The 21044-nt window shown below is 39.9% G+C and overlaps 1 protein-coding gene and 1 pseudogene across 4 annotated transcripts in view; both read left to right on the top strand.

The window, feature by feature from the left end:
* CCSER2 (coiled-coil serine rich protein 2) overlaps nt 1-21044 on the top strand; it is a 203513-nt gene that overhangs the window by 62169 nt on the left and 120300 nt on the right. The window lies entirely within an intron of this gene.
* LOC112631694 lies at nt 18340-20788 on the top strand (annotated as a pseudogene).

The following is a 21044-nucleotide window of genomic DNA, read 5'->3' as shown; positions in this document are numbered from 1 at the left end:
TGCAAACAGAGACAATTTGACTTCTTCTTTTCCTAACTGAATACCCTTTATTTCTTTCTCTTGCCTGATTGCCCTAGCCAGAACTTCCAACACTATGTTGAATAGGAGTGGTGAGAGAGGGCATCCCTGACTTGTGCCAGTTTTCAAAGGGAATGCTTCCAGTTTTTGCCCATTCAGTATGATATTGGCTGTGGGTTTGTCATAAATAGCTCTTGTGATTTTGAGATACGTTCCATCAATACCTAGTTTATTGAGAGTTTTTAGCATGAAGGGCTGTTGAATTTTGTCAAAGGCCTTTTCTGCATCTATTGAGATAATCATGTGGTTTTTGTCTTGGTTCTGTTTATATGCTGGATTATGTTTATTGATTTGCGTATGTTGAACCAACCTTGCATCCCAGGGATGAAGCCCACTTGATCATGGTGGATAAGCTTTTTGATGTGCTGCTGGATTTCTCAGTATTTTATTGTGGATTTTTGCATCGATGTTCATCAGGGATATTGGTCTAAAATTCTCTTTTTTTGTTGTGTCTCTGCCAGGCTTTGGTATCAGGATGATGTTGGCCTCATAAAATGAGTTAGGGAGGATTCCCTCTTTTTCTATTGATTGGAATAGTTTCAGAAGGAATGGTACGAGCTCCTCCTTGTACCTCTGGTAGAATTCAGCTGTGAATCCATCTGGTCCTGGACTTTTGTTGGTTGGTAGGCTATTAATTATTGCCTCAATTTCAGAGCCTGCTATTGGTCTATTCAGGGATTCAGCTTCTTCCTGGTTTAGTCTTGGGAGAGTGTAAGTGTCCAGGAAATTATCCATTTCTTCTAGATTTTCTAGTTTATTTGCGTAGAGGTGTTTATAGTATTCTCTGATGGTAGTTTGTATTTCTGTGGGGTCGTTGGTGATATCCCCTTTATCATTTTTTATTGCGTCTATTTGATTCTTCTCTCTTTTCTTCTTTATTAGTCTTGCTAGCAGTCTATCAATTTTGTTGATCTTTTCAGAAAACCAACTCCTGGAGTCATTGATTTTTTGGAGGGTTTTTTGTGTCTCTATCTCCTTCAGTTCTGCTCTGATCTTAGTTGTTTCGTGCCTTCTGCTAGCTTTTGAATGTGTTTGCTCTTGCTTCTCTAGTTCTTTTAATTGTGATGTTAGGGTGTCAATTTTAGATCTTTCCAGCTTTCTCGTCTGGGCATTTAATGCTGTAAATTTCCCTCTACACACTGCTTTAAATGTGTCCCAGAGATTCTGGTATGTTGTATCTTTGTTCTCATTGGTTTCAAAGGACATCTTTATTTCTGCCTTCATTTCGTTATGTACCCAGTAGTCATTCAGGAGCAGGTTGTTCAGTTTCCATGTAGTTGAGTGGTTTTGAGTGAGTTTCTTAGTCCTGAGTTCTAGTTTGATTGCACTGTGGTCTGAGAGACAGTTTGTTATACTTTCTGTTCTTGTACATTTGCTGAGGAGTGCTTTACTTCCAATTATGTGGTCAACTTTGGAATAAGTGCGATGTGGTGCTGGGAAGAATGTATATTCTGTTGATGGGGTGGAGAGTTCTGTAGATGTCTATTAGGTCTGCTTGTTGCAGAGTTGAATTCAATTCCTGGATATCCTTGTTAACTTTCTGTCTCGTTGATCTGTCTAATGCTGACAGTGGGGTGTTAAAGTCTCCCATTATTATTGTATGGGAGTCTAAGTCTCTTTGTAAGTCTCTAAGGACTTGCTTTATGAATCTGGGTGCTCCTATGTTGGGTGCATATATATTTAGGATAGTTAGCTCTTCCTGTTGAATTGATCCCTTTACTATTATATAATGGCCTTCTTTGTCTCTTTTGATCCCTTTACTATTATATAATGGCCTTCTTTGTCTCTGTTTTATCAGAGACTAGGATTGCAACCCCTGCTTTTTTTTGTTCTCCATTTGCTTGGTAGATCTTCCTCCATCCCTTTATTTTGAGCCTATGTGTGTCTCTGCATGTGAGATGGGTCTCCTGAATACAGCAAACTGATGGGTCTTGACTCTTTATCTAATTTGCCAGTCTGTGTCTTTTAATTGGACCATTTAGTCCATTTACATTTAAGGTAAATATTGTTATGTGTGAACTTGATCCTGTCATTATGATATTAGCTGGTTATTTTGCTCGTTAGTTGATGCAGTTTCTTCCTAACATCGATGGTCTTTACATTTTGGCATGTTTTTGCAATGGCTGGTACTGGTTGTTCCTTTCCATGTTTAGTACTTCCTTCAGGGTCTGTTGTAGGGCAGGCCTGGTGGTGACAAAATCTCTAAGCATTTGCTTGTCTGTGAAGGATTTTATTTCTCCTTCACTTATGAAACTTAGTTTGGCTGGATATGAAATTCTGGGTTGAAAATTCTTTTCTTGAAGAATGTTGAATATTGGCCCCCACTCTCTTCTGGCTTGTAGAGTTTCTGCCGAGAGATCTGCTGTTAGTCTGATGGGCTTCCCTTTGTGGGTAACCCAACCTTTCTCCCTGGCTGCCCTTAACAGTTTTTCCTTCATTTCAACTTTGGTGAATCTGACAATTATGTGTCTTGGAGTTGCTCTTCTCGAGGAGTATCTTTGTGGTGTTCTCTGTATTTCCTGAATTTGAATGTTGGCCTGCCTTACTAGGTTGGGGAAGTTCTCCTGGATGATATCCTGGAGAGTGTTTTCCAACTTGGTTCCATTTTCCCCCTCACTTTCAGGCACCCGAATCAGACGTAGATTTGGTCTTTTCACATAGTCCCATACTTCTTGCAGGCTTTGTTCATTTCTTTTTCCTCTTTTTTCTTTAGACTTCTTGCTTCATTTCATTCATTTGATCTTCAATCGCTGATACTCTTTCTTCCAGTTGATCGAGTCGGTTACTGAAGCTTGTGCATTTGTCATGTATTTCTGGTGTCATGGTTTTTATCTCTGTCAGTTCATTTATGGCCTTCTCTGCATTGATTATTCTAGTTATCCATTCTTCCATTCTTTTTTCAAGATTTTTAGTTTCTTTGCGCTGGGTACGTAGTTCCTCCTTTAGCTCTGAGAAGTTTGATGGACTGAAGCCTTCTTCTCTCAGCTTGTCAAAGTCATTCTCCGTCCAGCTTTGATCCGTTGCTGGCGATGAGCTGCGTTCCTTTGGAAGGGAAGATGCGCTCTTGTTTTTTGAATTTCCAGCTTTTCTGCCCTGCTTTTTCCCCATCCTTGTGGTTTTATGTGCCTTTGGTCTTTGATGATGGTGACGTACTGATGAGGTTTTGGTGTGGGTGTCCTTCCTGTTTGTTAGTTTTCCTTCTAACAGTCAGGACCCTCAGCTGTAAGTCTGTTGGAGATTGCCTGAGGTCCACTCCAGACCCTTTTTACCTGGGTATCAGCAGCAGAGGCTGCAGAAGATAGAATATTGTTGAACAGCGCATGTACCTGTATGATTCTTGCTTTGGAAGCTTCGTCTCAGGGGTGTACCCTGCCGCGTGAGGTGTGGGGTGTTGGTCAGCACCTAGTGGGGGGATGTCTCCCAGTTAGGCTACTCAGGGGTCAGGGACCGACTTGAGCAGGTGGTCTGTCCGTTCTCAGATCTCAACCTCTGTGTTGGGAGATCCACTGCTCTCTACAAAGCTGTCAGACAGGGTCGTTTGCATCTGCAGATGTTTCTGCTGCTTTTTGTTTAGCTGTGCCCTGTCCCCAGAGGTGGAGTCTACAGAGACAGGCAGGCCTCCTTGAGCTGCTGTGGGCTCCACCCAGTTTGAGCTTCCCAGAGGCTTTGTTTACCTACTTAAGCCTCAGCAATGGTGGTCGCCCCTCCCCCAGCCTCGCTGCTGCCTTGCAGTTAGATCGAGGACTGCTGTGCTAGCAATGAGGGAGGCTTCGTGGGCGTGGGACCCTCCTGGCCAGGTGTGGGATATAATCTCCTGGTGCGCCGTTTGCTAAGACCCTTGGTAAAGCGCAGTATTGGGGTAGGAGTTACCTGATTTTTCAGGTGTTGTGTGTCTCAGTTCCCCTGGCTAGGAAAAGGGATTCCCTTCCCCCTTGCGCTTCTCAGGTGAGGGGATTCCTCGCCCTGCTTCAGCTCTCACTGGTCGGGCTGCAGCAGCTGACCAGCACCGATTGTCTGACACTCCCTGGTGAGATGAACCCTGTACCTCAGTTGAAAATGCAGAAATCATCCATGTTCTGTGTCGATCGCCCTGGGAGCTGGAGACTGGAGCTGTTCCTATTAGGCCATCTTGCTCTGCCCCCAGGACGTTTTAAAATCCCTTCTACTTTTCTTTAGTTTAATTTGTTTTTTCTTTTCCAAAGTTTTTGACATGGAAACTAGATAATTGATTTTTGGCCCTTCTCCCTTCTCTGGCATATGAATGAATTCTCATAAAGAGAAACCTGTATTATTTGGGAAAGAATGCATTCCATAAACACCCTAGTAGTAAATATAGCAGTTGGTTTCACTTTACGTGCCTTGTTTTAAAATTATGAATTCTAAGGCATGTTGTATAGGCCATTTTCCTTAATGCATTTATATATCCATGAACAATATACAGTATGATTTTGTATGTGTTTTACACCTTAGGTAAGTGATGCATAATATTCTACAGGTTCTTTTTTTAACTCATTCTTTTTTTGTGTGTATATGTGTAGTTCTAATTCATATTTATTACTTCATAATATTCTGTCATTTGAATATACCAGGATTTTTCTCTGTTCCCCTGCTAATCTACTTTTCAGTTATTCTTTATTGCTAATACTAATGTCTACATGGTGTAGCAGTGAATGTTCGGATTCAGTTCTCTTTGATCATATAAGTCAGTTTCTTTAGGATATAAACCTAGCAATAGCATTCCTAAGATACAAAACTAGGAATAGTGTATTTTCAACTTTAACGATATTATCAAACTTCTCCCTAAAAGGGTCCTACCAGTGTATGCCTTCCAGTAGAGGGTGAGAATTTCTGTCAGTCCTCATCTGAACCCCATAAGTCGTCATCTGACTTCAACATTTTAATCAGTTTGGTGAGTGTGAGATGATACATAATTTCAATTTACATTTACACCATTATTGATTTTGTCACTTTTTTCACATATTTTACTGGCTGTTTCATTTCCTTTTATGTAAATTTTTACTTCACTGATTTTTCAATTGGGTTTTGCCATTTTTCTTTTTTCTTTTCTTTTTTTTTTTTTTTTTGAGACGGAGTCTCGCTCTGCCGCCCAGGCTGGAGTGCAGTGGCCGGATCTCAGCTCACTGCAAGCTCCGCCTCCCGGGTTTACTCCATTCTCCTGCCTCAACCTTCCGAGTAGCTGGGACTACAGGCGCCCGCCACCTCGCCTGGCTAGTTTTCTGTGTTTTTTTTAGTAGAGACGGGGTTTCACCGTGTTAGCCAGGATGGTCTCAATCTCCTGACCTCGTGATCCGCCCGTCTCGGCCTCCCAAAGCGCTGGGATTACAGGCCTGAGCCACCGCGCCCGGCCGGGTTTTGCCATTTTTCTTATTGATATGGAAAAGTTTTTTTATGTGGTTGGAATTTAATTCTTGTTAAATGTGTTGCAGATAATCTTCTCTGAGCCCATGGCTTCCGTTTTGTTTTTTGTATCTTTTTACCATTCATAGTTTTCAATTTTGACAATTAAATTTAGTAATGTTTTTCTTCATGGTTTTTGCTTCACATGCTCATGTATGCGTGTGTGTGTAAGACACCCTTTCCCATCCTAAGGCCGTACAGGTATTTTGTTTATAGAGAGGTGTTATGGCATAATGATTAAGAGCCAGGGCTCCAGAACAAGCTAAGTAAAACTCCACCTCTGTCATGTACTAACTGTGTCTCCTTGGATTCTCTGTGTTCCTTTTTTTTTCTCTTTTTTTTGGAGACAGAGTCTAGCTCTGTCACCCAGGCTGGAGTGCAGTGGCGGGATCTCGGCTCACTGCAAGCTCCGCCTTCCTGGGTTCATGCCATTCTCCTGCCTCAGCCTCCTGAGTAGCTGGGATTACAGGTGCCCGCCACCATGCCAGGCAAATTTTTTTCTATTTTTAGTAGAGACAGAGTTTCACCGGGTTAGCCAGGATAGTCTCGATCTCCTGACCTCATGATCTGCCCTCCTCGTCCTCCCAAAGTGCTGGGATTACAGGCGTGAGCCTCTATGCCCGGCCTCTCTGTGTTCCTTTTTAAAAAATGTGGATGATAATTGTACCCACCTCCAGGGCTGATGTTAGGAAGTCTATGCCTGAATGATATGACAGTCATGTGATTCCCTTGTGATACTGGTTGTTGAGTATTTTGAGTATCATCTCTGGCTAACTCATGGGATTACTATGAACATTAAATGAGGTCATAGATATAAAGTACTTATTAATGCCAGGGATATAACAAGAGCTCAACAGGTGCTTGTTATTTTGTTTTCTAATTGTTTTGTTTTACATTTACGACTTCAGTCTATCTGAAGTTGGTATTAGGCACAATAATTTACACTCATTAATATTCTTCCACAATATATTTGGGGTACTATGCAGAAAAGAGTTAATGTCGCAGGTCTAAGATTGCTACTTCTTAGATAACCCACTTGAAAGTTTGGCCCTTGGCTGGTAAAGAGTTCCTTACAGTGCTATAAAACTTTTCATAAATGATAAGAGCGTAGTAGGTTTGCTGTGCCTAACTGTTTGCACAGATAATGTGATTTATGCTGAACACCTGCTTTCCTTCTGGGAGTGTAGAATTTTGGTATGTGTGAGGCAGAGGGTACCCACAAGACCATCCACCAGTGAAACCTTGGGCGCTGAGTTTCTTAAGAATATCCATGGTGGGCTGGGTGCAGTGACTCATGCCTGTAATCCCAGCACTTTGGGAGGCTGAGGCCGGTGGATCACCTGAGGTCAGGAGTTCAAGACCAGCTTGACCAATATGGTGAAATCCTGTCTCTACTAAAAATACAAAAATTAGCCGGGCGTGGTAGCGCCTGCCTGTAGTCCCAGCTACTCGGGAGGCTGAGATAGGAGAATTGCTTGAACCTGGGCGGCAGAGGTTGCAGTGAGCCAAGATCATGCCATTGCACTTCAGCCTGGGTGACAGAGCAAGACTTTCTCAAAAAAAGAAACAAAAGAAAAAAAAAAAGAACATTCATCGTGGACAAGACTTTGTACTCTTTGCATGTATTGTCACAACTGGTTGCTGGAGGAGTTAAGCACATCACATCCTGTGTAACTCCATTGAGAGAGGAGTCTTGGGTGCTTACTCCTGATTTTGCCCCATGTGCCTTTTACTTTGTAAATTTGCTTTGTATCCTTCTGCTGGAATAAATCTTAGTTGTTAATATTACCGTATGCTGAATCCTTTGACTCCTCTTAGTGAATTGTCTATCTTGGGAGTGGGCTTGGGGACTCCTGACACAGGTACTGATATGAAGTTATCTTTGTTTACTTCATGATAGCATCTTTTTTTGCTCATCATCTTTTATATTAACCCTTTGAAATAGCTATGGACTACTTACTACCTTTGGTTTCAGACTAGGATGAATTCTAGAGGAGTTGAGTAAATTGGCACAGTTAGGTTGGGAAGTAGTTTACTACTTGTTACACTCTCAGTCTAGTGTTCTTGATTTTTAGCCTTATATCTGCTCAGGATAACTCAGAATTTTTGAACTCAATAAACTTTTAACTGATATTTAACTTTCTTGAAGATTAAATATAGCATTTTCTGATAAATATTATAATCATTGTATGTGCACAATCTTAGGCAAAAACATTTTTTTCTCTTGTAAACACAGTGAGCCCTACTCAGAATCTTCTTTGCAGTAATGCTATGACCAATATGAGAGCTCTCATTGAAGAATAGTTGAACTACAATGTCATTATGATTGATTTTCTAACACTAAAATATTTAGGAGGTGATAATTTTAAATCGTCACATGGAGGGCCTTTATTTTTGGAATGATTTTTATAGGAGGCCCAAAGAAGTGTTTGAATCAGATCATCACTGAAAGTATCTGGCCTTATTTTCGTTTTATCAGTCTTGCCTTATCTTCACATAGTGGGCAAGTTTAACTCCTTATTTAAATGAGACTCTTGTTCACTTTAAAAGGTAGATCCAAAAACTTACTTGAATGCTTTTGACACACCAACAAGTAGTTATGCCTTCATTTTCATGAGGCTAACACATTTTATTTACATTTCTTTATCTGTGTTTTACTAAGGGGAGAGCTGTCTAGATTTGAGTTTCTACCTTGTGATTGATGTAGCTAGACTTTATTGAGATTCAAATGTCTGCTGAATGTCATAATATTCTTAGCAGTGTTTGTGTGGGTATATGGGTTCCCCAGATTATTTGCACTGAAATTCGGAATTTCTCTAGTCCAAAAATATAGAAGAAGAGTATAAAAAGATCAAACCTGGCTTTTATTTGCCTTATTTGGTTTTGAGTATTAGAATGAATTTAGGAAGTTTTAAATTGCTCTCTAATTTTCTATCTGTGACATTTTACTTAGCTTGGGTTATTTTACTCTAAGGAAGAGACCAGAGATGCTTTAATCTTTTTTTTTTTTTTCCTGTTTGAGACGACATCTCTCTCTCTCACCCAGACTGGAGTGCAGTGGTGCGATCTTGGCTCACTGCAAGCTCAGGTTCACGCCATTCTCCTGCCTCAGCCTCCCGTGTAGCTGGGACTATAGGTGCCTGCCACCACACCTGGCTAATTTTTTGTGTTTTTTTAGTAAAAACGGGGTTTCACCATGTTAGCTCCTGACCTCAAGGAGCTATCTTTGAGGTATCTTCTGACCTCAAGATTAGTTATCTTGACCTTAAGGTTAGTTATCTCCTGACCTCAAGATCTGCCCACCTCAGCCTCCCAAAGTGCTGGGATTACAAGCGTGAGCCACCGTACCTGGCCGAGATGCTTTAATCTTTCTAATGTATATTCACATGTACTATCTCAGGTGGTTGCACCTTCTCTACATTTTGCTAGTTTTTTACTTTATTTAACAGTATTATACTACTGTCAAACTGTTTTCATTAAACTCTGGTGAGATCATATTGCTGTTGCTTTAAATCTGTATCTGAATAACAAAAATCAGAGCAGAACTAAATGAAATTGAAATTTAAAAATCATAAAAATGATCAGTGAAATGAAAACTTGGTTCTTTGTAAGGATAAACAAAATTGACAGGCTGCCAGCTAGATTAGCCAAGAAAAAAATATTCAAATAAGCATGATCAGAAATGATAAAGGTGATTTTACAGCTGATACCATGGAAATACAAAAGATCACCAGAGACTACTATGAACATCTGTATGTGCACAAACTAGAAAACCTAGAGGAAATGGACAAATTCCTGCAAACATAACATCCCAAGATTGATCCAGTAAGAAATAAAAATAAGGAATAATGAAACTGAATCATCATAAAAAAAAGCTACCAACTACAAAAGCCCAGGACCAGACAGATTCACAGTCGAATTTTACCAGGCATACAAGAGAGCTGGCATCAGTCTTACTGAAACTATTCCAAAAAATTAAGGAGGAAGAGGAGGAATTCCTTCTTAACTCATTGTATGAAACCAATATCATCCTGGTACCCAAATCTGGCATGGACACAACAAAAGAAGAAAACTGCTGGCCAGTATCCTTGATGAACACACATGCAAAACTCTTCAACAAAATACTGGCAAACGAAATCAAACAGCAAATCCAAAAAGATAACTCATCGTGATCAAGTGGGTTTTATTTTAGGAATGCAAAGATGGTTCATCATGCGCACATCAATAAATGTGATTCACCACATAAACAGATTAAAAACAAAATCCATATGTTCATCTCAATAGATGAAGAAAAAACATTTGATAAAATCCAGCATCCCTTCATGATAAAAACCCTCAGCAAACTAGGCATCAAAGGAACATACCTGAAAATAATAGGAGCCCCATATGATAAACCCATAGCCAACATCATACTGAATAGGCAAAAGTTGAAAGCATTTCCCCTAAGAGCTGGAACAAGACAAGGATATCCACTCCCATCACTCCTGTCAGCATAGTCTTAGCCAGAGCAAACAGGCAAGAGAAAGAAGTAAAAGCCATCAAAATTATAAAAGAAGAAGTAATTATCTGTTTGTTGATATTATCTTATACTTAGAAAACCCTAAAGATTCCTCCAAAAGACTTTTAGAATTGATAACTTCAGTAAAGTTTCAGGATACCAAATTAATATACAAAAATTAGTGGTATTTCCATACACCATCAGTGCTCAAATAGAACCAAATTGAGAGCTGAAATCAATTTATAGTAGAGACACACACACACATACACACACACACACACACACACACACCCCAGGAATACATTTAACCAAGGAGGTGAAAGACCTTTACAAGGAGAAGTACAAAACACGATGAAATAAATCATAAATGATACAAACAAATTGAAACATTTCATTCTTATGGATTAGAAGAATATCATTAAAATGACCATACTACTCAAAATAATCTACAGATTCAAGGCAATTCCCATCAAATTACCAACATCACTTTTCACAGAATTAGAAAAAACAATCCTAAAATTCATGTGGAACCAAAAAGCACCCCAAACAGCCAAAACAATCCTAAGCAAACAACAAAGCCAGAGGCATCACATTACCTGACTTCAAACTATACTACAAAGCTGTGGTAAGCAAAACAGCATGGTACTGGTATAAAAATAGACACACTGATTAATGGAACAGAATAGAGAACCAAGAAGTAAAGCCACATACATACATCTGACTGAACTTCAACAGAACTAACAAAAATAACAGGGAAAGGACACCCTATTCAATAAATGGTGCTTGGCAAATTGGCTAGCCATGTGCAGAAGAATGAACCTGCACCCCTGTCTCTCACTATGCACAAAAAATTAACTCAAGATGGATTAAAGGCTTAAATGTGAGACCGAAAATTATAAAAATCCATGAAAAAAACCTAGGAAAAACTCTTCTGGACATTGGTTTAGGGAAAAGATTTATGAGTAAGACCTCAAAAATAAATGCAGCAAAAACAAAGACAAATGGGACTTTATTAAGCTGCTGCACAGTGGAAGAAACAACAGAGTAAACAGACAACCTACAGAACGTGAGAAAATATTTCCAAGCCATGCATCTGAAAAGTGACCATATTCAGAATTTACAAGGAACTCAACAGGAAAAAAATGTATAACTCCATTAAAAAAATGGACAAAGGATATGAACAGACATGTCTCAATAGAAGACATACAAGCAGCCAACAAACGTAAAAAAAAAGCTTAACATCACTAATCATTAGAGAGATGCAAATCAAAACCACAGTGAGATGCCATCTCACACCAGTCAGAATGGCTATTATTAAAAAGTTAAAAAATAACATATGTTGGTGAGGATGGGGAGAAAAGGGGAATAATTATAACACTGTTGGTGGGAATGAAAACTGAGAATTAGTACAACCTCTGTGGAAAACAGTACAGAAATTTAGGAAATAACTAAAAATAGAATTACCATTTGATCCAGCAGTCCCACTGCTGGACATCTACCCAGAGGAAAAGAAGTTACTGTATCGAAATGATATCTGCACTTGTATGTTTATCATGATAAATGTAAATTATCAAAGTAGCAAAGTCATGAACTCATCGTAGCAAAGTCATGGAATCAACTTAAGTGTCCATTAGTAGTTGATAGGATAAAGAAAATGTGGTGTATATACACCATGGAATACTATGCAACCATAAAAAAGAATGAAACTGAGACTGGGCCTGGTGGCTCATGCCTGTAATCCCAGCAGTTTGGGAGGCTGAGGCAGGTGGATCACTTGAGACCAGGAGTTCAAGACCAGCTTGGCCAACATGGCTAAACCCCGTCTCTACTAAAACTATAAAAATTAGCCAGGCATGGTGGCACATGGTGGCCTGTAATCCCAGCAGTTTGGGAGGCTGAGGCACAAGAATCACTCAAACCCGGGCAGAGGCTGCAATGGCCTGAGCTGAGATCATGTCACTGCACTCCAGCCTGGGCAACAGAGCAAGACTCTTTCTCCAGAGAAAAAGAAAAAAAAAGAAGAATGAAGCTGTATCCTTTGTAGCAACATGGACAGAGCTGGAGGCCATTATTCTAAGTATAATAACTCAGAAACAGGATATCATATACTGCATGTTCTCACTCGTAAGTAGGAGCTAAACAGTGGGTACACATGGATGTAAACATGGAAATAATAGACACTGGGGACTTCAGAAGTGGCGAGGATGGATGGCGGATAAGAGTTGAAAAATTACCTATTGGGTACAGTGTTCACTGTTTGGGTGATGGGTTTCTAGAAGCCCAAACCTCACCACTATGCAACATGTTCATGGAGTAAACTCACACATCATGAATCTAAAATCTAAAAAAATACCTGTATCCGTGTTCAGGGCCTTTTTCATACTACTGCTACCTTGCCTACATTCCCGGGCTAAGACCATTTGAAATTGTTTATATTTTTCTTAATGCTCCCATCTATTCCTCCTTTAAGGCTGTATTCAGACTTTTATTTTCTCCCCTCCATCTAAGGGTTAACTGTTCAATGTTGAGACCCTATAGCACTTTAAATCACACACTGGTTTTGTTTTCTGCCTTTCTCCTTCCTGTTACATCGTGAGGACAGCCTCTTTTCATCTTTCTGTGCTGTGATACTGACAGTGTGTGTAGGTACTCGATAAATGGTTCTTTCCAGTTAGAATTAATTACTCCTTCCTTCCTACTTCTAATCAGTTGCTGCCTTCTATGTTTGGCACTGTATTTCAGTTTGTAGTATACTACTTTGTATTGATCTTCTTACCTGCACTGAAGTAATTTTGAAGACAAGGATTGGACTTTCCTTTTGATTTTTTGAGACGGAGTCTTGCTCTTCACCCAACCTGGAGTGCAGTGGCTTGATCTCGGCTCACAGCAACTTCCGCCTCCAGGGTTCAAGCAATTCTCCCGCCTCAGTCTCCTGAGTAGCTGGGATTACAGGCACATGCCACCATGCCTGGCTAATTTTTTGTAGAGACGGGGTTTCACCATGCTGGCCAGGCTGGTCTCGAACTCCTGACCTTGTGATCTGCCCGCCTTGGCCTCCCAAAGTGCTGGGATTACAGCGTGCCTGGCCTGTACTTTTCTTTAGTAAAATTCTCATTTTCTGATGCTTATGACCCTTTAACTCAGGTTTTATCATACATCCTGCATCAGTATTAAGTTTCTTCTTAGTTATGTATGTTTAGATTCTATTGCTTTGGGTTAGAATAAAGTCTCAAATTTTGGTTTGTGATCCATAAGGTTATTTCATGGCTGGACTTTGCCTTGTTGACATTTGTCCTTTCACTGTGAATAAATAGCCTTTTTAAAATCTTTTCCACTGAGGCCACTGTAGAGTGTTATTTTCCCCATTCATTAATACTCACGAAGTGGTGGGAAGGGTTGGGGAGGTGGTATTGATGGTCTCTACAAAGTGATGCAGAAACTAGTGTTCTTGTATCTATTAAAAAGTGACAGCAAAAAGTACAAATGACTCCCCCCACCCCATTGAGCCATTTAAACATAATCTTCCCACCTGAACCCCTATGGCCTTCAGATACTTTAATACAGTAATTCCCAAACTTTCTGCCACCAGGGACTGGTTTTGTGGAAGACAGTTTTTCTGTGGACTGGAGTGCAGATGGAGATGGTTTTAGGGTGAAACCCTTCCACCTCAGATCATCAGGCATTAGATTCTCATAAAGTGTGTGCAACCTAGATCCTTCATGTGCACAGTACACAATAGGGTTCACTCTCCTATGAGAGTCTATTGCTGCTGGTGATCTGACAGGAGGTGGAGCTCAGGCAGTAATGCTGACTTGCCTGCTGCTCACCTTTTGCTGTGCAACCCAGTTCTTAACTGGCCATAGACTGGTACTAGTCCATGGCCCAGGGGTTAGAGACTCCTGCTTTAATGTATATTTCCTGGAAACAAGAGCATTTTCCTGTATAATCACAGAATAACCATCTGCATCATGAAATTAACATGAATAGATTACTGCCACCAAATCCTCAGACCCCATTCAAGTTCCTCCATCTGACCAATAATATCTTTTCTTTTTTTTTTTTTAGTTGTCAAATGATCCTTTATTGAAATATTTTCCTTTGTGCTTCTTAACTAGCTGGCCATTCTGCCACACCACTGTTTATGTCATCTAGGATGTCATGAGGGTGACGGCCATCAGCATTGCAGCCCACCGACTAGGCAGTCCCCAGGATCTCTTTAATGGTTCCAGAGAGTTCTCTGGCTAAAGATCGGTGCCCCATCTGTCGAGCAATGTTGACAGTCTCATCAAAATGACATTTTCACCTTGTTTAATATTTTCCTGTTTCTTTCTGTCTCCTGGCGGTTCCTTGAGGGCTTTGATGATCAGTGCAGAAGGAGAAGGTGCCACATCAATCTGGGCCTGTCTATTCTGAATAGTCAGTTTCACTGTAATTCTCAGACCCTTCCAGGTACTGGTTGCCTTGACAATATTATCACGAACCTTTTTTGGAGGCAGACCCTGGGGGCCGATCTTGGGGGCCAGTGCGGACATGGCGTTGACTTTACCTCGGTACACCTCAGATACACAACTTTGATCTCATTGGGGTGGAACTTCAGCAGCATGGTGGAGGCAGCTGGTGTCAGATGAACCTGGAGTTGGTACAACCAAAGAGAGTTACACCTTGGCCTCTTCTGAGCCAAAAACTGAAGGCAATAATATCTTCTATAGTAAAAAGATCCATGTTAGAATGACACGTTGGTTTTATCATGTACTTTAGTCTCTTCAGTCTCCTGGCCAGTGAGTGCTCCTTCAAACAGACTCCTGTGCTTTTTTCTTCTATCTCTCATAATTCTTTGAACACTCCCTTGCTCTTTTGTACAAGATGATTTAGTCTCATCTTTCATTTTTTTCTACCCTAGGCCTGGAATGAGTGATTTCTCCTAGAGCCCTTGTTCTTTTTATTAGGAAATGCTGTTTCGGAGCCAAGTTTTAGGGGCTAGATGTGTTCACTGCTATTGAAAAGTTGCTGCTCACAGACATCTTCAGTGATGAGAGCTGGGGAATATATATATACACATATATACTTGCACACACATGTATCAATATTTATGTCCACATCATTTATATATTTTGAAAACCATGAATTCACACTAATACCACCAATTCCATCCTAACACCACAGGATTCAATTCTAGTTTTTTCCCTTTCTATATTTGCAACCTCCGTCTCTGATGGTGATAAACCTGACTTCCATTATTATACTTAAAATATTTACAGTTACGCATTATTTAACAATGGAGATACATTCTGGAAATGTGTTAGGTAATTCCATTGTTGTGCAAGCATCATAGAATGTACTTACACAAACTTAGATGTTGTAGCCTACTATATACCTAGGCTATGTGGTATTAGCCTATTGCTCTTAGGATACAAACCTGCATAGCATGTAACCTTATTGAATACTGTAGGCAATTATAACAATAATGATATTTGTGTATCTAAGCATATCTAAATATAGAAAAGGTAATGCACCGCTCTATGATGTTATGACAGTTACGACATCATTATGTTACTAGGCAATAGGAATTTTTCAGCTCCATTATAATCTTAAGGGACCAGTTTTATATGCAGTCAGTCATTGACCAATATGTTGTCATATGGTGCATGACTGTTCTTATTTGATTAACTTCATTCTTTGTAACCCACTTCACTTCTGCCACCATATCCTTTTCCACATTGATGTCTTTCTCATCCTACTTGGGCTCTGAAACCTCTACACCATTAATGCATGGATTATTTGAAGGATGATTTATGGAGATGATCTGGGACATCTTAATCTTAATAATACAGATGCAGTATAAATATTCTAAGACTTAACATGTATCTGTTTTGTTTTTTCTTTTTTATGGAGTCCTGCTCTGTCACCCATGCTGGAGTGTGGTGGCGCGATCTTGATCTCAACTCACTGCAACTTCTGCCTCTTGGGTTCAAGTGATTCTTTGAGTAGCTGGGATTACAGGCACACACCACCATGCCCGGCTAATTTTTGTCTTTTTAGTGGAGATAGGGTTTCACCATGTTGGCCAGGCTAGTCTCGAGCTTTGATCTCAAGTGATCCACCTGCTTTGGCCTCCCAAAGTGCTGGGATTACAGGCGTGAGCCACTGTGCCTGGCCAGGCATGTATCTGCTTTATTATCAAAATGAATGACATTAAAAAATCATGAAAAATGCTTCTGTGTGTAATAAGCTTTATAGGATCTGGATCATTTAGTGTGATTAATATGGAAGCTTGGAACTAGAAGTGTGCAGAAAGCTGAAAGCTTCATTTTTTTCAAACAATATTTCAAAAATTTGGTGTAAACTCTGATTTTTAGGGAATCCGAATTAGATTATCTTAATGGTTAGTTTATGTGATAGTGTTTAATTATAATCAGTCATGAAAGTGCACAGCAACTAATGTTGGAAGGATTTGTAAGAATCCTGAGATCAGCTCAATCCTAAAGATTCAAGAAGCATCTATTTCAAAATTATTTGAAAAGGGAAAAACATTGTTTATTTAGAAAAAAATAGCACATATGATACTATGTTTGTGGTGTATTTGTAGAGATAAAGAATTTACTGTCCTTTAAAAGAATCTCATTAAGGGTTCTAGGTATCCAGGACTTTTTTTTTTTTTTTTTTTTTGTAATTAGGGTCAGGCTGAATAAAAAACACATTTGTAAATCTGTTGATGTATTAAGTTTTCTCTCATTGCTGTGACATATTACCACAGTTAGTAGTTTAAAATAGCATCTGTCTTACCATTTTGAAGCTCAAGTCCAAAATGTGTCCCACTGGGGCAAGGCTGTGTTCCCCTGGATGCTCTAGAAAAGCATGTAGACCTCTGTTCTTCCATTCACTTGGACTTTTACTGTTTGGCAAAGCTGTAGTATATTTTATAAGCAGAAAAATTAGATGCTATAGAATCAAGGTCATAGAGATTATTTAGTCTTATCCATTTATTTCATAAAGATACTGAGGCCTAGAAAGGTAAAGTCACATAGTCACTCTAGCAGTACAGAGTAATTAAAAATCGGAACAACTGACTCCCAAGTCATTGTTTTTACTGCCACCATAGATTTATACTGGGTTTCTCCTTTAAGGTAAAGAAGAACCTGTTTAGCACTGTTCTCTGTTTTCTGTCTGTTACCAAAAGACTCCCTTTTGGAGAATGGTTCACTTGGACTCTTGTTGGAGAAACCTTTTTTGAAAACCAAACATTCAGATTATCTGCTTCCACACTTGTTTTTATCTCTGTACCAAACTATAGTAGAGTCTGAGAACAAACAAAAGGAGAAAAGGCAGTATATGGAGGGTTTTCTTTATATGTTTCTTTTTGGTTCATTCATTTATGTTCAGCTTGCTTTTAAAAATTGCTTTCTATTTGCTACGGCTGGAAGAATGTTGAATGCTTCAGGAAAGGGCGGGAGGGATTGTGGAGTGTATGAGGAACTATGAGAAGGCCAGGATATCCTGAGCACTGACTCAGAGGAAAGAAGTGGCAGGAGAAGAAGCTGTCAGTACAGAGCTTTCACAGAGCTTGAAGGATTTGGATCTTTGCCTTAGAAATTGAAGGCAAGCAGTTGGAGAATTTTAAACTCCAAAAAATTTAGTTCAGTTTACATTTTTAAAATGCTCTGTATGAAGATTGAATTAGAGGGGAGCTAGACAGGATCATGGAAGCTAGTATTCAAGTGAGCGGTGGTAGTAGCTTATAACATTGTGGTGGCAAAAGTGGAGTTCTGGAGGGGTGGGTAGTTTTGAAAATGGGTTTAGAGGGTACAGTTGACCAAATTCCATTATTGATTGACTGTAGTGATGAAAAACATCACCTCCTTACCTTTAGAAGTTATAGCTAGTGTTTCTGCTTTGATTCATTTTGCCAAATTATTTTGTCACCAGTTTGACTTGTTACTTTTCTTGTGGCTTTCCCATTCCTTCTATGTCATATCTACACTTTGGCTTTTTTCTTTTCATAATCTGTTCTCACTTTTATTTCAGTCTGTCTAGTCACTTTTAATCTCTAGTTACTACTACATGTTCCTGAATGTATAGTTGATACTTAATTATCTCCTTATCTCTCCTATAAGTTTCTGGCACCAAATAAGGACAAAATAAATAGTTGCTGAAATGGGTGTCATGATGACATGTGATAAATATTGCCTTTTAATTGAAAATAAATAGAAACATTTAAATTAAAGGTACTGGCGCTGGGTGGCCGTGACGGCAGCAGCAGCAGAAACAGATGTTGGCAGCCGGGCTGCCAGGAGCAGTTCCGCTGGATTTTGCCATTCGAGACTTCCTTCGGGGCACCCCAGCAAACTAAGATGGAGTATGAGTGGAAACCTGACAAGCACAGGCTTCAGCAAATCCTGCAGCTGTTAAAGGAGTCCCAGTCCCCAGACACCACCATCCAGAGAACCGTGCAACAAAAACTGGAACAACTTAATAAATATTCAGACTTTAACAACTACTTGATTTTTGTTCTTACAAAATTAAAATCTGAAGATGAGCCCACAAGATCTCATCTTGAAGAATAATGTGAAAGTACACTTTAAGAACTTCCCATATGGTATAACAGACTTTTATTAAAAGTCAGTGTTTAAATAATATTGGTGACTCCTCTCCTCTGATTAGAGCCACCATTAGTATTGTGATCACAACTCTAGCCTCCAAGGGAGAATTACAGAATTGGCCTGACCTCTTACCAAAACTCTGTAGCCTGTATGCTGAAGATTACAACACCCATGAGGGAGCATTGGGCACCCTTCAGAAGATTTGTGAAGATTCTGCTGAGATTTTAGGTAGTTATGATTTAGATCATCCTTTCAACATCATGATTCCCAAATTTTTATAGTTCTTAAAGCACAGTAGTCCAGAAATAAGGTCTCACGCTGTTGCACGTGTCAATCAGTTTATCATCAATAGGACCCAAGCTCTAATGTTGCACATTGATTCTTTTATTGAGAATCTCTTTGCATTGGCTGGTGATGAAGAACCAGAGGCACGGAAACATGTGTGCCAAGTACTTGTGATTATTTGAAGTTCGAATGGATCGCCTGTTGTCTCACATGTATAATATAGTTGAGTATGTTCTATGTAAGACTCAAGATATATGGCCATGTTTTCACTGATCAAGGACAATGGCTCAGCAATATGATGAAGATGGAATTGAAGAGGAAGATGATGATGATGAAATTGATGATGATGATACAATTTCTGACTGGAATCTAAGAAAATGTTCTGCTGCTGCCCTAGCTGTTCTTGCAAATGTGTATCATGATGAACTGCTGCCACATATTCCACCCCTTTTGAAAGAATTACTTTTTCATCATGAATGGGTTGTTAAAGAATCAGGCATCTTGGTTTTAGGAGCAATTGCTGAAGGTTGCATGCAGGGCATTATTCCATACTTGCCCGAGCTTGTTCCTCACTTTATTCAATGCCTCACTGATAAAATGACTCTTGTACATTCCATAACATGCTGGACTCTTAGCCACTATGCATACTGGGTAGTCAGCCAGCCACCAGACATGTACCTGAAGCCATTAATGACAACTGCTAAAGCGCATCCTGGATAGCAACAAGAGAGTACAAGAAGCTGCCGACAGTGCCTTTGCTACCCTGGAAGAGGAGGCTTGTACAGAACTTGTTCCTCACTTTGCTTATATACTTGATACCCTGGTCTTTGCATTTAGTAAATACCAGCATAAGAACCTACTCATGCTTTACAATGCCTTAGGAACATTAGCTGATTCAGTAGGACATCATTCAAACAAACTAGAATATATTCAGATGCTAATGCCTCCACTGACCCAGAAATGGAACATGTTAAATGATGAAGATAAGGATCTCTTCCCTTTACCTGAGTGCCTATCTTCAGTTGCCACAGCACTGCAGTCTGGCTTTCTTCCGTACTGTGAACCTGTGTAAGAGACAATGAGGAAGACTCTTGCACAAGCCGTGCTAAACAATGCGCATCCAGATCAATATGAAGCTCCAGATAAATTTTATGATAGTGGCTCTTGATCTACTGAGTGGCCTGGCTGAAGGACTTGGAGGCAACATTGAACAGCTGGTAACCTGAAGTAACATCCTAACACGAATGTATCAGTGAATGCAGGATAAAATGCTAGAAGTTCGACAGAGTTCTTTTGCCCCTTTAGGTGACCTCACAAAAGCTTACTTTTAGCATGTTCAGCCTTGTATAGCTGATTTCATGCCAATATTGGGAACCAACCCAAATCCAGAATTCTTTTCAGTCTGCAGCAATGCCACATGGGCAGTTGGAGAAATCTCCATTCAAATGGGTATAGAGATGCGGCCTTATATTCCTATGGTGTTGCACCAGCTTGTAGAAATCATTAACAGACCCAACACACCAAAGACATTGTTAGAGAATACAGCAATAACGATTGGCCGTCTTGGTTACGTGTGTCTTCAAGAGGTGGCCCCGATGCTACAGCAGTATGAAGACCCTGGTGCACCTCTCTGAGAAACATAAGAGACAATGAGGAAAAGGATTCAGCATTCCGTGGAATTTGTACCATGATCATTGTGAATCCCAGTGGTGTAATCCAAGATTTTGTATATTTTTTTGTGTGATGCTGTTACATCATGGATTAACCCAAAAGATGATCTCAGAGACATGTTCTGTGAGATCCTTCATGGATTTAAAAATCAAGTTGGCAATAAAATTGGAGGCATTTCTCTAACCAGTTTCCTCTTCTCTTAAAAAGAGCATCTTGCAGCTGTTTATGGTGTTTAATCTAATACACTTAAGCTGCAGTCCCAAAATTTGGGGTCCTTCAGTCTTGGAGACTATGAGGGAGCCTCTGCCCTCAGGGAAAATGCTACCCTTTACGCGGGAAAGGCTAAACCAGTAGGCAATACACTACAGTCCCCACCGTACTGAGAGGGGCAGGAGGGAGGTGTTGCCGTCACTGTATTAAGTCGATGTTGGAAAACGTTTTAACATCTAGAGCCTTTGTGGGTGGAAATATGTCTCCAGTTACAACTCCGCACTGGA

This window comes from Theropithecus gelada, chromosome 9, assembly GCF_003255815.1.
Source record: "Theropithecus gelada isolate Dixy chromosome 9, Tgel_1.0, whole genome shotgun sequence".
Taxonomy (NCBI): Eukaryota; Metazoa; Chordata; class Mammalia; order Primates; family Cercopithecidae; genus Theropithecus; species Theropithecus gelada.
The sequence above is the reverse complement of the archived record's forward strand: the minus strand, read 5'-3'. Positions and strand labels throughout refer to the sequence as shown.